The sequence below is a fragment of the Gekko japonicus genome, unplaced genomic scaffold (assembly GCF_001447785.1).
Source record: "Gekko japonicus isolate JY-2015 unplaced genomic scaffold, Gekko_japonicus_V1.1 scaffold245, whole genome shotgun sequence".
In the NCBI taxonomy this organism is placed as follows: Eukaryota; Metazoa; Chordata; class Lepidosauria; order Squamata; family Gekkonidae; genus Gekko; species Gekko japonicus.
In genome coordinates, this window is record NW_015167537.1 from 438,372 (window position 1) to 455,373 (window position 17,002).

At 40.6% G+C, this 17,002-nt stretch overlaps 1 protein-coding gene across 3 annotated transcripts in view; it reads left to right on the forward strand.

The window, feature by feature from the left end:
- Positions 1-6,650: 6,650 nt before the first annotated feature.
- The window catches only part of LOC107112397 (chromosome unknown open reading frame, human C5orf63), a 29,586-nt gene continuing 19,234 nt past the window's right edge, over positions 6,651-17,002 (forward strand). For 2 of the 3 annotated variants that reach the window (XM_015413524.1, XM_015413525.1), the window contains exon 1: positions 6,651-6,759. The gene's annotated coding sequence lies outside the window, so the exon portion shown is untranslated. Of the gene's footprint in view, positions 6,760-11,248; positions 11,348-17,002 lie in introns of all 3 variants that reach the window. The other variant, XM_015413526.1, reaches the window with a different exon arrangement.

Here is a 17,002-nt window from a genome sequence, read left to right on the forward strand (position 1 = left end):
GTGAGCTTTAAAATGAATAATGTGATTTCTGTCTTTAGAATTTTTGTACCTTGCATGGAAACATGAAGTAAAGAATAATACTACAAACTGTATGTATACCATAAAATTTATTGTTACATTGTAAAATTGTCCTAAACAATTCCGGTTTTTGTAAAAAACTTTATTCCCTTCCTTTTGTTAGGATGGTTGAAAAAGACGTTCAGTCGAAACGTTCTATCTTTAAACATCCTTGGCATCGTTTTGGGCTTCTGTCTTCGGATGAAGTTCACCTATTAAAATCAAGTAGAAACCAGCATGACTTACTAATGTGTTTTCAATAAGTATGAACATGTACAGTAATTCTTTCATGTATTGTTGACTTTACAAAATTACTGGGTCCATTTGTGATATTTTGTTATATGAGCTTAAATTTGGGGACCATGTCATCTTTAAATCAAAGATTCGCTTTCTCTGAAGAAGACAAACAAAGAATTTTGGGAAATTGTTCAGGACTTAAGAGAGATAACAGGAGTCCATCAGACTGGACCCAATTAGACTTTTTAAATAGGAAAGAAATTCGGATGTCGCTTCATGCGGCATCCTTAACGGAATATTGTAAAGCGGACCTTATCCCACGAGGTCTTAGACTTCAAAAGGGACCTGCTATGTTCCTTAACAATGAAGAATTCAAAAATAAATGGATAGCCATTCTTAATAAGTGTTCCTTTGATTTAATGTTATTAGTGATTGAAGAGGCATCTCGGGAGGCCACCACCATACAGGGAGAGATTAAAGTAGTGGAGGACAAACTTAAAAATTCTTTTAGCCAGGAAGAATTTGAAAATAGACTTAAAACTCTAGAGGAGGACCTTAGGCTCTATGAGGAAAAAACAAGAGAAATCAAACTCAAAAAATTGGATAGGGATCAGAGGGATTATACCCTTAATAGGGTCTATAAATGGTGTTCCCCTAACGCCAATGTCCCTACTAAAAGAGTATCATGGGCAGATACAAGGGATCGGGTCTCTGATATGGACACAACTGAAGCTGAAGATTCGGCAACAACTTCAGGTGAAGAAAGTTATAACAGGAGACCTTTTTTAGAGAGAAGAGCGAAAAACAGGAAAGAGGGAGGCCTAGGACAGGGTTACAAACGGGGCAAGAAGAAGAACTGGTAGTGAACCTGTCTAGCCTTGCCTTAAATAAAGAAAAACTGGAAGTTCTCAATTTGGGCTTAGGTTTTGTTTTCACCCCCACGTACCATGCGTTCCAGACAAGAATAGATATCTTTAAACTTATAAGACTTATAAAATTGAAAATGATGTTTGAAGGAGCGACCTTTACAGATGTAAATCCATTTAAAGTCAAATCGCAATTTAATCCAGCAATACAACATCCTTCCATAATGGTATTTGAGCGCAGGGTATTGGAGGATATTTTACTTTTGGAACAGAAAGGTTCAAGAAAAAGATATAATATGTCCAAAAAACAGTGGGAGAGTCTTATAGAACTTACCAACATACAAGAAATTATTATTAAAAATGCGGATAAAGGTGGAGGTATAGTTATTCAAGACAGGGAAAAATATTTAATGGAGGCCAATAGACAACTAGGCAATGAGGAATGTTATAAAAGAATAGACTATGATCCATCTAATGAAATTAGTAGAATTATATCGACCACTGTGAATGAAGGACTTTTATATGATTATATTGGAATACAAACAGCTCAATATCTTTGTCAAAAATATCATAGAGTACCAATCTTTTATGTACTTCCGAAAATCCATAAGCCAGGTGACCCACCACCAGGGAGACCTATAGTCTCTGGGATTAATTCCCAATTGGAACCCCTGTCCAAATATATTGACTCCTTCCTAAAACCAGCAGTGGTTAAATTAGAGTCATACATTAAGGATACCCGGAATTTTATTCAAATTGTAGAGAACAAACAGATCCCTTTAGGAGCAGTCCTGATGACTATGGACGTGGAAGCCCTTTACACGAACATCCCTCATGAGGAGGCCAGATTGGCCCTGATCAATGCATTGGAAAAAAGGTCCTGCAAAACTCCCCCTACACACTTTCTTATTGATTTGGCTGACATTATTTTTGAGAAAAGTTTTTTTCGGTTTGGATGTGATTTTTATTTTCAAGTTAAAGGGGTAGCCATGGGGAGTTCGTTTGCACCCAGTGTTGCTAATTTATTTATGGGGATGTTTGAGGAACAATGGATCGCGGCTGGGAATGTTAATCCTCTCTTTAAGAATCTTATTGTTTACAAGCGTTATATTGATGATTGTTTTCTTATTTTGGATGATATTAATGCAGTTGAACCTTTTTTCCAATGGATAAATACCATACATACATCCATTAAGTTTACTCATGAAGCCAGCCTCTCTGAGATCAATTATTTGGACACCACAGTCTTTATACATAATGACAAATTGGCAGTTCGTCCGTTCCACAAAAAGACTGATAAAAATTCTATTTTACACTTTGAGTCACACCATGTTAAACATTTAAAGTGCAATTTACCATACAGCCAATTTCTCAGGATTAAGCGCAATTCTACCCTGGAGGAAGACTTTAAGAAAGAAGCAGGTAGACTGACTGAACAGTTCCATAGGAGAGGATATCCTGATTGGGTTATCAGAAATGCCCACTTTAGAGCAGAACGCCGGGATCGAAAAGATCTGTTTAATAATAAGAATGAACATCCTCATGACGATAGACTCAATTGGGCATTAGACTTCACTAGTAAGGCATTTGACATTAAGACCATCATTATGAGACACTGGCATATTCTCAGTGACATCAGGGCATGTCATTTACCTTTAAAAATAGGTTTTAGGAGAACACAAAGTATAAGGGACAGGTTGGTTAGGGCAGATGCCTTTAAGGTTCAGGAAACTAATAGAAACCCGATCGGACATCACAGCTGCGGTAGATGTGCGGCGTGTGCTTTAATGATTGAAACTGACACGTTGGATTTTCCTGACATTAACCTTAAAGAATCCATTCATCATTTTTCAACTTGTGCGACAAAATCGGTCGTCTACCTATTAATATGTATATGTAACTTAAGGTATGTCGGGCAAACATCAAGGGCATTAAGGACCCGCATTTTGGAACATAAATCCAAAATTAAGCACAAGCACCCCACTGCTCCAATGGTGCAGCATTTTGAGAAAACCAATCATGGTCCGAATGATTTCAAATGCCTTGTATTAGAAGTAGTGAAAAGTAAACCATTCATGAGTATGGATATGAAAAAGTTATTGCTGCAAAGGGAGGCATTCTGGATATTTAAACTCCAGTCAGAGCACCCCAGGGGTTTAAATGCTGAGTTAGACTTATCATGTTTTCTAGGAGATTAAAAGATACACTTAGGTCGGTTGTGAGTCCGTCTTTGTGATCCTTTTGGTGATTCTTTAATAATAATAGGCATATTTGTATGGTTAAAATGAACTTAATTAACAGTTGAAAAATGTTTAAGCACTTTTGGCTTGTTGGTAAGGTGGCTTCTTGGGATCTAACATCATGTGACTTGAATAGAAAAATATAAGGAACCCATTTAGAGTTGTATATTTAAGATTTGCTATCCGAATAAAATGTTGTTAATCTTGTGAGAGCTGCTCTCAGCCAGTTATAGGTAAGATTTAAAGGAGTATTATTATTATTTAAAAATAAGATTTAAGGGCATGCTTTAAACATACATGTGAGCTTTAAAATGAATAATGTGATTTCTGTCTTTAGAATTTTTGTACCTTGCATCGAAACATGAAGTAAAGAATAATACTACAAACTGTATGTATACCATAAAATTTATTGTTACATTGTAAAATTGTCCTAAACAATTCCGGTTTTTGTAAAAAACTTTATTCCCTTCCTTTTGTTAGGATGGTTGAAAAAGACGTTCAGTCGAAACGTTCTATCTTTAAACATCCTTGGCATCGTTTTGGGCTTCTGTCTTCGGATGAAGTTCACCTATTAAAATCAAGTAGAAACCAGCATGACTTACTAATGTGTTTTCAATAAGTATGAACATGTACAGTAATTCTTTCATGTATTGTTGACTTTACAAAATTACTGGGTCCATTTGTGATATTTTGTTATATCACCGGAAGTGTGTCAGAAGGCCCGGCTACTTACCCTCCTGCTTCATCCTCATTCCCAAACGGAATGAGGATCGAAGCAGAGGGCGGGGTAAAGAAGGGGGCGGGGCTTCACCACGTGACTGCCCCGCCCCCTAGAGGTTCTCTTCCGGAGCTCCGTACCTGAGAGCTCCCCCCCGACTAGAATAGCCACGTCCAAAATGCAATTGTGCTGCATATTGTGACTAATTATGGGGAAACACTCTTAGAGGAAGGCTTCAGATTTGTGCCACTAATCTGAAAGCAGTGTAAATGATAGCTGCTTTGCATCTTAAATTCTCATTTCTCAATAGAACAACACTGGCAGCATTCTGTTTTGAAGCCATCTCTGCCTACTTTGCCTTGCTGAAAAATAATGCACATTGTGCCACATAATGACAACACGAGTGCTCTGTTTACCCAATATCTTTTGCAATCCTGTTATAATTTAAAATCCCCCTCCTTTATGAAGTTAGGAACTCTGGAGTTTGATTTGTCACCCTGCCAGACAGCCCCTTTTAGATGCCTGCATTAGATCTTCTGTTCAAACAACTCAGTTTGACATAGTGGCTCAAAATGAGTCAGGCAGAGCCAGCAGGCTTCAGTCTTGATAGCAATCCCCAGCAGACATGATGCTTCAGTCTTTGATTAATTTTGCTTGTGATGGAGGCAGGATTAGGACATTTTCCTGCAGGGCCTGTCTTTCTATGATGCTCCTTGGAGTGTATGAACAGTGAAAGCTGACTGAGAACCAAAACGGCTCATACTCTTACAGAAGGGATGGATGCAAAGAAAGGCAGAATTCTGGACAGGAATCCTGTGAAAGAAGAGATCAGAAAGAAAGACAAAAAAAGCCTAGGGGTTTTATTGCTCACTGGAGAACACTTTGTATTAGATATTATTTTAAACACACAGAGACAGAGAGAAAGGCTTGTCAAATCAATATATAAAAGAATGCAGGCTAGAGGTGAGAAACTCAAAAAGATCTCACTATGTGTTGGTGGTTTTAAGTGTGTACGTCTGTGAGGCAGGCTAGTCTGAATAGCACAAGGCCAAGCAGCTCCAGGCACTGAGGCTGCCTGTCGGGATGGGCCGGGAGAATATAAGAATCAGAAGTGCTAGAACAAAGTTTGAGTCCAGTGGCAACTTTAAGACCAACAACGTTTTATTCAAGGTATGAGCTTTCATGTGCAGGCACACTTCTTCAGATACAATGAAATGGAAACAGACCAGTGCTAGACTATTCGTTCTCACAGAGTAACTGGCATTATTTTATTAAACCCCATTTTGAGCTCCTTCCATGGTTTAATCAGAACTCCAAATGATAGATCTGGCCAGCTCAAATCAACCAGCATCACCACAGAACCATATTGGAAACAATGCTTTATGCAGCTTCAATTGCTTCAATGTGGAAGGACAAAAACACCCCAAATATTCAGACATGGTTTAGAAAATTATGGGACCAATATGTTCTAGAAAGCATAACTGATAAAACTAATAGCTATTCGAATAGCCATTCGACCAAGACGTTCAGTGCCAAATGGTTTCCAATCTTATCTCACTTATCGGAGGCTGAATACATACCTCCAACATGGAAAGAGTATCTCAAATGGATCTGAGTTTGTATGTTAAAAATTCTCCATTACAGTTTACATGCTAACCATAGATATTCTCATTATGATATTTTGCTAACTGATAGCGACAGCTATCGTAATTGTACTCATTCCAATATTCAGTAATTATCATACTGTTAATATGTTAAATGATATCGTTTTACTTTGTTCTATGACATGAATAATCTGCATAAGAAATTTCACTATTTTCTACGGATAACCTCAATATATAGAACTACTGTGTTTTATTGTTATGCATCTTTGTCATAAGCTTTGTTCGTTATAATTTGTAAAATCAATAAAAAAGTTAAATATTAGAACTCCAAATGATGTGCTATAATAGTAATCATGCTTGTTGCTCCAGGCTCCAAGTGCTTCAGGGGAAAAACACACTGGCAAAAGTATGTACGTCCCTGAGGCATTCATTCGTCTTTGAATGTGTGCCTTGTACATTTAGTACTGCTTTGGCACCAGAGGGGTGGCCCTATTAGCCTATTGCAGCAAAACAAAGCAGGAGTCTTGTGGCACTTTAAAGACTTTTATTCCAGCATAAACTTTTGTGGACTAGAGTCCAGTTCTTGAGAGCCAGTATGGTGTGGTGCTTAAAAGTGGGATCTGGAAAAGCATCTGGAAAAGTGGGATCTAGTCCAGGGAATCTGGAATAAACTCTTGCTAGTGTTTAAAGTGCCACACGCCTCCTCTTTACTTTCCCTTTCCCATTGTTCTTGATTATCCATTCAGAAGGCACTACAGAGTTACTAAATCCAGGCACGTTTCTGGCTTGGCTCGCCTACCAAGGCAAAACCTAAATCGGAGCGGCGGCTCGCAGAACACCCAGGAAGGAAAGGGAGAGGGCAGGCGGAGCGGAATTGTTGTGGCTCCAGCCGAAGCCGATACCGTTTTATACCTTAAGATGGCGCTGAAGAGCACACCCTGCGGAGACGCGTAATCGGTCGGTGCGTACTAGGAAGCCGAGTAGAGGCCGTCGCTCTGTACGGTAATCGGCCGCGGTAAGGGCGCAAACGGCTGGAGGTTAGTACTCTAAGAAGGGGGAAAGCCCCAGCAGGATCTAGCATTTCAGCAAATCAAGACGTGTTGCCCTCCCCGTCCTTAAAAAGTTCCGGGGGGGGGGAGAGATGCTGATTGTTTGTAGGCCTTTCTCTTTTATTTTATTATTATTATTTACATTCCCATCCTTGCAGTAGTTATTCAGTCTGGCGAGCCTATTCACACTGAAGTAAGTTTATTCAAGCTTGCTACCACATGGCTTGCGTCACAGTAGTTTTGCGTTTGCTTCGAATCGGTGCGGTTGTGTTCTTAGCCAGTGAGCTCAGCAAACAGGGTGTTTGAAAGGTGGACAGGGATTTGCCAGTTGAAAAGATTTGTTCTCACTTCCTGAGTGTTTCTGAGTCAGACTTATTTCCTGTGACATTCTTATTTATATCCAAATTAGTCGTTGACTGTTTTCTACTGAATCCCTTGATTAACAAATGGAAAATGGTTTCCTATTCACTTCTTGGAACAGAAAACAATTTGTTACTTTTGGTAGGAAGTGGAGGGCGCTTGTTAGATTCTGATTATGGGAAACCTCCACCATCATCCCTACCTTGTTTGGTACTTTTAAAAGCTGTTTGATGCCACCCAGGCCCGCTTACTTTGTGTTATACCAGCTTCTTTATGCAGGACTTAATTACTCTGTTGAATCTCATTGCCATACCAGCTAGATCAGCGCTACATGGTTCTTGCAAATGAATTTTTTAAAACTGTCAGATTTAGGGTTGCCAGCCTCCAGGTGGGGCCTGGGGATCTCCTGCTTTTACAACTGATCTCCAGCTGACAGAGATCAGCTCCCCTGGAGAAAATGGCTGCTCTGAAGGGGGGACTCTATGGCATTGTACCAGGCTGAAGCCCCTCCCCAATCCCCACCCTCTCCTGGATCCAGCCCCAAAGTCTCCAGATATTTTCCAACCCAGACTTGGCAACCCTAGTCAGATTCAAGATGAAAATATGGAGTGGTAAGATTATGATGGATGGACCTAACCTGGATAGCCCAGGCTAGCCTGATGTCATCAGATCTCCGGAGCTAAGCAGGGTGGCCCTGGTGAGTACTTGGATGGGAGACCATGGAGGAAGTTAAGTGTTGCTACGTGGAGACGGGCAACGGCAAACCACCTCTAAGCATCTGTTACTTTGAAAGCCCTGTGGGCTTGCCATAAGTTGGCTGCAACCTGACCACCGTTTTCTCTGACCTAGATGGCCCAGGCTAGCTCAGTCTCATAAGATGCTGGAAGCTAAGCTGGGTAAGCCCTGGTTAGTATCTGGGTGGGAGACCACTAAGGAAGTCCAGGGTCACTATGGAGAGGCAGGTAATGGCAGACCACCTCTGACTGTCTCTTGCCTTGAAACCCCTATAGGGTCGCCATAAGTCAGCAGTGGCTTGATGGCACTTACCACCACCACCACCAAGGTTATAATGAGCAGGAGAGGGTTATTGGTTGAAATGTGAGGCCAACCCCACACCTGTGCTTCTCCAGCACACTGATGCCAATAGGTGTATTCCCTTGCCTTCTCCTGATTCTTTTTAGATGACCTTCCATTTGACTTTCTGCTCTAAACATAATGCAATTGAAATGACAGACTCCTGGGATTATAGGCAGGACTATACTGTTTAAGGCTGCAGGTGAGGAATGCTGTTTGTTAATGCTTTCCCATACACACAAAACCCCTGCAAGTAAGAAAGCTAGTAAACCAGAATGAAACATTTTTTCCTAGCATGTTCTTTGCTGTGCTAATTTCCTAGTTGTGCAGCCTTCTGGTATAGGACTTATGTTTTTACTTCATGTATAGCCTGCTTTTCTCCCCAATGGGGACCCAAAGCAGCTTACATTGTTCTCCTCTCCTCCATTTTATCCTTGCAACAACCCTATGAGGTAGGTTAAGCTGTGAGTGTATGACTGGCCTGAGGTCACCCAGCAGGATTCCATGGCAGTTTGGTGATTTAAACCTGGGTCTCCCAGTTCCTGCACTGACACTTTACCCATTACAACATCCTGACACTTAGTCCTTTTCGCTACCTCTCCTCATTTCTTTCTGTTGCAGGTGTAGACTAGACCTTAGGTATTAGGAATGTAGCGATACCCAACAGGTATTGCAATATGGTCTGAGAGGAGTAGTGATAAGCGTGCTGTAGCTTGGGTGAGGTCTTATTGGAGTGACAGCATTACCAGGATGAAAGAACTGACCTATCCTGCTCAGACCTATTTTCTTATGGAGGGTAGGTCATTGACTGCTATTAAGAACATAAGAGATGCCAATGTTGGATCAGGCCAAAGGCCCATCCAGTCCAACACTCTGTATCATACAGTGGCCAGAAATACCAGTGCCATGGTATTAGCCATGGTAACTGCTGAGCTGTGTATCTCTGAATACCAGTTCCTGTGGCAAAACAAAAATAAATAAACAGGAAAGGTTTGATTTATTTGTGCATGCAGTGCTTGTTGGCCTGTCAGATTTGTCTTCTGCTTCAATGTAAAATATCAGAAGGCTCCCGTAATCCATTGTGGAATGCCAACCCACAGTATTTAAGAATCACTGGATTTTTACAGCCTAGTGCATGTTATTTTAAGAAGATGTACTCCAGATGATCTATTGAAATTTGAACAGTTCCATTGACCTTGCTGTAGCACTTATAGCACTTACAATCATAAGCCAGTAGGAAGGCTTTGTTGCTGAGGTTGGAGCATATAAATGCTGGAAATAAACAACCCCAACAAGGCTGAATAAACTGTTTTTCTGAGGATGGCACAGAACAGGATCCTAACCAGATCGAGGTACTAGCTATGGCTCAATTCATCTGGGAGTTGATTTACAGCAAAGAATATGCCCATCCTGCTTCCAACACTGGGGGGCTGGGCATCTTTACGATTCTCAGCCATCTGGAACAGTGGTGTCTCTGTCTTTTGTGTATCAAAAGAATAATGATCAGGTTGTTGCATAACAATTTAGAATTATGGTAGCTAGTAATTGTGTTACTCAAGAAGATTTCTTAAGCAAGACAGTAGGCTGCATATCGGAGAGGATGAGGCTCTCTGCATTTCCACTGCTGTCTGAATGCTGACAGGAAGAAGATAAAGATGAAGCAGCTAATGCAATAGAAGCATTACATAAAATTCTTGTGGCGTGGCGTCTCTTTCTTTTTTGTGAAAGCTAATGCATCAAGAGATCTGTAGTTTGAGGACTTGTTTAGTATTGTACATTATAATTTGTGACAGCATACAATATTGTAAAATGGTTTGAACAGCATTCACTTATTCAAGTTCTCAATGTGGGAATTCACTGGTGAAATTTACTTGACTGACTGTTAGCATTTTCTTTCAAATCCCCAATCTTCTCAGCAATTAGAAAACAAAACCTTTGGCTCCCAGTGGGGGAAAAAATCTGTAGGTAGTCTGTACACAAGCAAGAAATTACAGAACCTAAGCAAGCACATCCTAGGTCGACAACATAAAAGTTTTTAATTATTTTTTTTTAATCATTTTAATTATGTCTCACCTAAAACTGGGCTCCAAAAGATGCTCTCAGCCATCAAAATGGAATGAACTAGCAGTTAAAATTCAGCACTGAATGTGTCTCTGGGAGGGGACTCTCAGCTGAAATAGGTTCAAGTGTGATAGAAGAGCTCCTGGCTGCCTCCTCTCTTCTCTCTGATGGTTCTGTTGATAGTAGTTGGAAACTGGAGGCCCTCTCAGAAAACCTCCCTGCTACATTTATACAGGAGTGACTGGATTCCAACCTCCTCTTGAAGCCAAATACCTTTCCTCAAAAGCACAAAGGAACATATGAAGCTGCTTTATATTGAGTTAAGTACATGGAGCTTAGCACTGGATACTTTGGCAGGCCATGACTCTCTTGGGTCTCTCACAGTGAAAGCTTTCCCCAATCATCTGTTAGCTTTTGAAATCATTTAACTGTAGACGCCATGGACTGAACTTGGGAACTTCTGCTTGCAAGGTACGAGTGTTGTGTGACTGAGCCATGACACCTCCCCCAAACAATAGAGAGAGGGTTATAACTTGGTGAAGCAGAAGCAAAGCAGGATAGAGGAAGGAAGTAGTGTGTGGAAACATTTGGGCAAGAAAAGAGCTGATGAAGCACAGAACAACATGCTTCTAATCCATTATTTGGAAAAAGGAAATGGCTGAGGGAAATGGGGATATGTAGTTAATAGAATATTAAAAGAGACAGTAGTTCTTTAAGCTTAGGGTTTTTGCCTTTCTGTGGGCTTCATTTGGTGGCTTTAATTATGATTTTTAAATCTTCTTCTAAGCTCTTATTATATTTGACTTAATAGCTTCCTTGTATTTAATGCCTTTAAGAATGATTTCGGAGATATAAAGAAATATGCTGGGTGTGATTATGGAACTCTAAATTTTTGCTGAAGTCCAAAATGCAGATTTGCTAGACCATCTGGGTATACTATAATTGTTGCTAACTAGACAGTAACCTATGTGCATTTTGTCAGAAGTTTTTACTAGGGCTGAACCAAGAGGACCCTTTTCACAAACACATTGAGAAATGACAGCAGTTCAGAAATGACAGTACTCCCTCCGTTAACTTTTTGGTAAGTGTGTAGAAAGGAGGTGGAAGTGTTTGCCAGTCAGAGCAATTCTCTCTGGATCACCTTTGTTTGCCCTCAGTAATGTCAGCCTGTTGGCCAAATGTGTGTATTGGTGTCATGCAATTCATGCAGGTGACTGATCCAGGAAGCATTAATTGCTTAATTTACTCTGAGTGGTGTGTGTGTAAAGTACCATCAAGTCACAGCCAACTTGTGGAGATTCCATAGAGTTTTCAAGGCAAGAGACAAACATTGCCCGCCACTGCGTAGCAACCCTGGACTTCCTTGGTGCTCTCTCATTCAAGTACTAACTACTGCCAACCAGTGTTCCATCTAAGCTGAGTAAGGGTGAGCTAGCTCACAGTTTTTTACCCTCCGGTTTACACATTTTTGTCTTAGCTCAGGAAGGATGTCTCCAGTCCAGAGCAAACTAATTTATGCAGTAGCCAAATCACCTGCCTGCTCACAATTTTAACGCTGGTAGCTCACAAAGTAGAATTTTTGCTCACAGGACTCCACACTTAGAGGGAGCATTGCTGCCAACCCTGCTTAGCTTTCATGAATTGACAAGACTGGGCCAGCCTGGGCTATCCAGGTCAATGACACATTCATTACCCAAATCTGGCTGTGTCGTATCATGTTGTTTTCTTGTTCTTTATTGTCCAGCCATGGGTGTGGCCGGCCCTCATTCTGACACCCTCAACACCACCGCAAACCTCAGCAACCCTGCAGGAAGCCCACGGTCCCTCCCCTCCCCATGCCGTCACCCAGCCCAGGGCCCCAAAATAAACTCACCCAGTGTGCTGAAAGGGCCAGGAGCCACACCGGGCAGATGAAAGGTCATCAGGCCTCCGGACAGCCGGCTGGACAAAAAACCAGGAAGAGAAACAAGCTGGCAGTGTGCATGGCAGGGCGAGGCCCCATCTGAGGAGGGAGTGAGGCATGACAAATGCAGCAGGGCCCCGTCCAAGGGGAAAGTGAGATGCAACAAACCCATCAGGGCCTGAAGCGGGAAGTGTCAGTGTAGATGGATGGGACTCACAAGAAGGAAGCAGGCGGCAGGTCAAGGAGGAAGTGGCCAGTCTCTTGGGCAGAGCAGTAGAGAAATAGAGGGAATGCGCTCCAGAGCCCTGGCGAGCAGAGCCCAGCAGGGTGAGTGAGGTAACTCACCACAGCTGGGCCTGCTATTCTGGGACCTAGCCTACTGCACTCCCTAACCCTCCTGGCGGAGAAGACAGCAGCGGGAGGTGGTCCAGAGCCTCTGTGTCATGCCTTCGGGGCAAGACCAGCGAGGGGCGGAGGTGGGACGTGACGTTTATATGATCCCTGATTGGCTGCGATGATGCGTATTGCAAACTGAAGAAGATAATGCATTAAAAAAGGGAGAAAAATCATGCTGGAGTAGTAGTAGAACAGGAAACAATAGTAGTGGACAGGATTTTGTTTAGGTTAATATTCTCACAGTCTAGGGGGCTTCCACCTACTAAATATGTCCCTTACCTTTTTAAAACATTGTGAGCATCATTATGTATTGACTTGATTTTGATGGTTAGAATTGATTTCGTTTAGCAGTGACTAAACTGTATATTACAGTATTGTATAATTGCATGTTTGTTATTTGTGTTGTTGATTAAGTTTTGCTTAAACTTCACTTGGTGAGAAAAGCTTTGTATATGGTATGGACGAGATATAAGAAGTACCAGAGTGACTTAAGACCATTGTGGATTGTACCAGTAGAAGTGTTGATATCTTACTCAAGACAGCGAGGTAGAGACTGGTTGCCATATAGAGACTTAATTAAAAAAGAGGGAACAGAGTGGGTAATGAAAAAGCAGAATGAAATTGAATATGAATATGAGTGGTTGAAATATATGCAGATTTATGATCTTTTTAGATCAGACAAAAAAAACTATGGTTTTAGAGAGGAAAAAAATGAAATTGAAAAGGTATGGGGAAGTGGAGGAGGAAAAAATATTTCTAAAATGTATAAGGTGTTGTTAAAATGGTATACTGAAGATGAAACTGTTAAAGAACAAATGTTAAAATGGGCTATTAATATGAATAAGGAAGTGGATATGGAAACTTGGGAATATTTGTGGAAAAACTCTATTAAGATCTCGACATGTACTAATGTTAAAGAAAATTGTTATAAGATGATGTATAGGTGGTACATGACACCTAAGAAGATTGCAAATATGAATCAAAATATGTCAAACAAATGCTGGAAATGTAAGAGGCATGAGGGCTCATTTTATCATATGTGGTGGACTTGTGAGAAAGCTGTAGACTTTTGGACAAAAGTCCACAATGAAATGCAAAAAATACTGAAATGTTCTTTTAAAAAAGCACCGGAAATTCTGCTTTTGGGACTCAAAATGGAAGAAGTCAATACGACTAAAAAAACTTTACTCTGGTACCTGATAGTGACAGCGAGAATGATTTATGCTCAGTTTTGGAAGACAGAAAAGGTACCAGAGGTTGAAGAATGGATACAAAAAGTTCTGTTCATGGCACAAATGGATAAGATTACAAAAAAACTGAATAACAAAGAAGACGATGAGTTTTTTGGAGAATGGAATGATTTTAAAATTTATCTGGAAAAGAACTGGGATGTGAAACAAAACTTAATATGTTTAGATCAATATTAAGTCAAACGATGTTATCTTTAGATTGTAATGATGAAAAACTGATATTGTTGATGATATGAAGTAATTTGGAGCAGGGGTGGAAGCATTGTGGGAAGCCATTGGAGGGAGGGGAGGAACTGGGAATGGGGTAGACAGTTGATAGAATGAAATGTTTTATATGTTGTATTCCTGAGAAAATAAAATTTGTTTACCAAAAAAAAAAAATACAGTTAGTTTTGCTTACTTGCTCCCCCTGCTTCATGGTGGTAGTACTTGTGACCCCCAAACTGAAGCAGGAGAGTATGTGTTAGACCCTAATATGATGAGCTAGCATTCCTGTTTGCTTGTGTGTGTACAACCATATTACCGTGCCTTAGAGTTGCCAGAAGAGATAACACTTGACCATTTTTCAAATTAAAACTCAGCTACTGCATTTATCCTGTGTAGTTGAAATCCAGCTAAGCAATATGCATGTGCAAGGGAGAACTCTACACACAGCTGTGAGTTCCATTGTTTCCACTGCAGTTGCTTGTGCTGCTGAAGAGGAAACTTGTATTTCAGTTTACACTTTAAAATGACAAATGGGCTTCTCTCTTCAGCATGTGATGAAAATGCCAAAAGAATTATCCAGCTGTTTGGCATTTCCCACTATTATTTCATTTTGGGCTTGGAGACATATGAAACAGCACTGGAGATCTTCAGTGGTTACATGACCACTGTGTTATGTGATAGACTGATATGTTTTACTGAGTTACTCTTGAAACCACAGAATTTTGTTAAGTTCTTGAACATTCCAGCTATGCCAAAATATCTCTGAGAATATAGAAACAAAATTGGAAATAAGGAAACAAGAGTAAATCTGTTCATACTGTTTCAACATTCATGATTTTTACCTTGATGGCTCAACAACTGATTATAGTCAACATTGTTGTAGCTTCCCAAAGCTGCCCTCTTTCCTCTGCTTGACCTGGCTCTAGAGCCCTTGACATATGCCATATGACAATCAGTGGCCTCATATACATATGATGCTTTAGTTGTGCTGTCTGGTCCTTAACAGGAATTGATGAATCTTATCACTGAATTATCAGGACACTGTATTAATTGGGAGGTCTTTGGGAGAACGAGTTTCCTCTGATACGTGCAGCCTCTGGCCATTGAATTTTGATGCTGAGGATGTCAGATGTCTTGGTCTTATTGTTCCGAGAAAGATCCATTCCTTAGTTCAAGTAAAATAGATGGTCCTCCTTAATTATGAGAATCTGGGGTAGAATTAGCATGCTTAAGATCAGTTCTATTCCACATAACATTTATGTCCTGAGAGAGGCTCCAGAACATATCCCCTGAAGATTTTTTGCAAAAATCGATTCTGTGTTTCACAAATTTATTTGGGGTCCTTCAGGATTGCATATAAAGAGCTTCAGCTAATGGAAGAAGAAGGGGGCGTTCATCATTAATCTGTGCCAGTATCACTTCCTGCTGTCTAATGTGAAACACTGGACTCTGAACTCCTAATCAGGAGCACCTGAATGATCTCACCTAGAAATGTACCAGTTCTGTCCCCTATGTCAGTGAGCCCTGGGTTCTACCCACTTAAATTGGCCTAGCAGATGGTTAGCACTCAATTGGTCTTTGATCCATTCACACACAAGGATCTAACTATTCGGAAAAATCTTAAGGATAAGATAGGGAACAAGGATATTTTTTTTGGGGGGGGGGACACTTGGTGTCTGGTGGTCTAATATTCCTCAGTTGATAACTTCAAACCCTTCAATACTCTGTACACTCTCAGCCACAGGTAGTTGGCAATACATCCGTTGGTCCTGAGGCTTTTGCAGCTTTGGACGCCCCCTGCTTTCTCTACTCCAGTCCTTAGAAATTCTACCAGGACATACTTTCATTATAACAAAGTTTGCTCTGCTGCTTCAGACCAACATGGCTACCCACCTGGTTCTGTACTTTCATTAAAGAAGCCAAACGAAACTCAATCTAGATTCCTTGTGTTCCCAGTGGAACTTGAAACTGAATATCAAGTTTTATGGATTCAAATGCAGCACTGGTTGCAATGCAAATTATTTTGCAGCACTATAAATCTCGTATTCCTCCTTCTGTGAATGACCATGTCAGTAATATGTTAGATCTCTGTATAAGAGAGATGTTCCTGAAACATTCACTTCAACCTGGCAGGATTTCTTGTATCACATTGAGCAGTGATGCCCCACCTTGTCTAGGTGCATCCATATTTCTGGCTCCCTCTTTTAAATCTCTTCTATTAGCGGCCTGTGTTTGTGTAGCTCTTACCTTCTTCTCTTGCTGATGAGCTATGGTGGAAGGGAGGGTGGTGGGAGGGTTACATGGAGTTTGATGTTACATTCAGTATCCTGTGTGGTAAAACAATATAAAAAACTTAAGGGGGGGGGAGATTGTTGCAGCATAATAATGTGCAACAGCTCTTGTACCGATTTGCTTATTGGTGTATTTCTAGCAAGCTGTAGTGCACATGAACATGAACCATAGTCTTCATACCTTCAATGTTCATGAAACATTATACAGACTGGTTTTAAATCTTAAAACAGCTGCAGTATGCCAATTAGCTATGACTTTCTTAGTTATGTTCTATCTCTGAACCTATGCCAGATGTAGCCATGCCTTTGGCCACCACTTAGAAAATTCGTAACAAGTTTCCAGTCCCAGTGAATCTTTGCATGCAGTGGCTTAAACCTTTGGGTGAGCTGACAGTGTGCAATAGAGTGTGTGATGTTCTTCTGTGGAGCACTTTCAAAGCAGTCTTTGTATGATAGCTATAATATCTGCACCTATACTTAGTATGGAAAAGTTGTGCTGACTGGGTCAATTTTCAAAGAGATTTTCTAAAATATATTTATACATTGTACATGATAAAAGTCTGGCATCTTTGGTTGATTGATTTCATTGGTCCTATTCATGATGCTGCTGACGTATTTTAAAGCTGACATGGGAAAGGGTCTAGGTAACAGGGATATGCAGAATTATTCAAGAAGGTACAATCTCATAC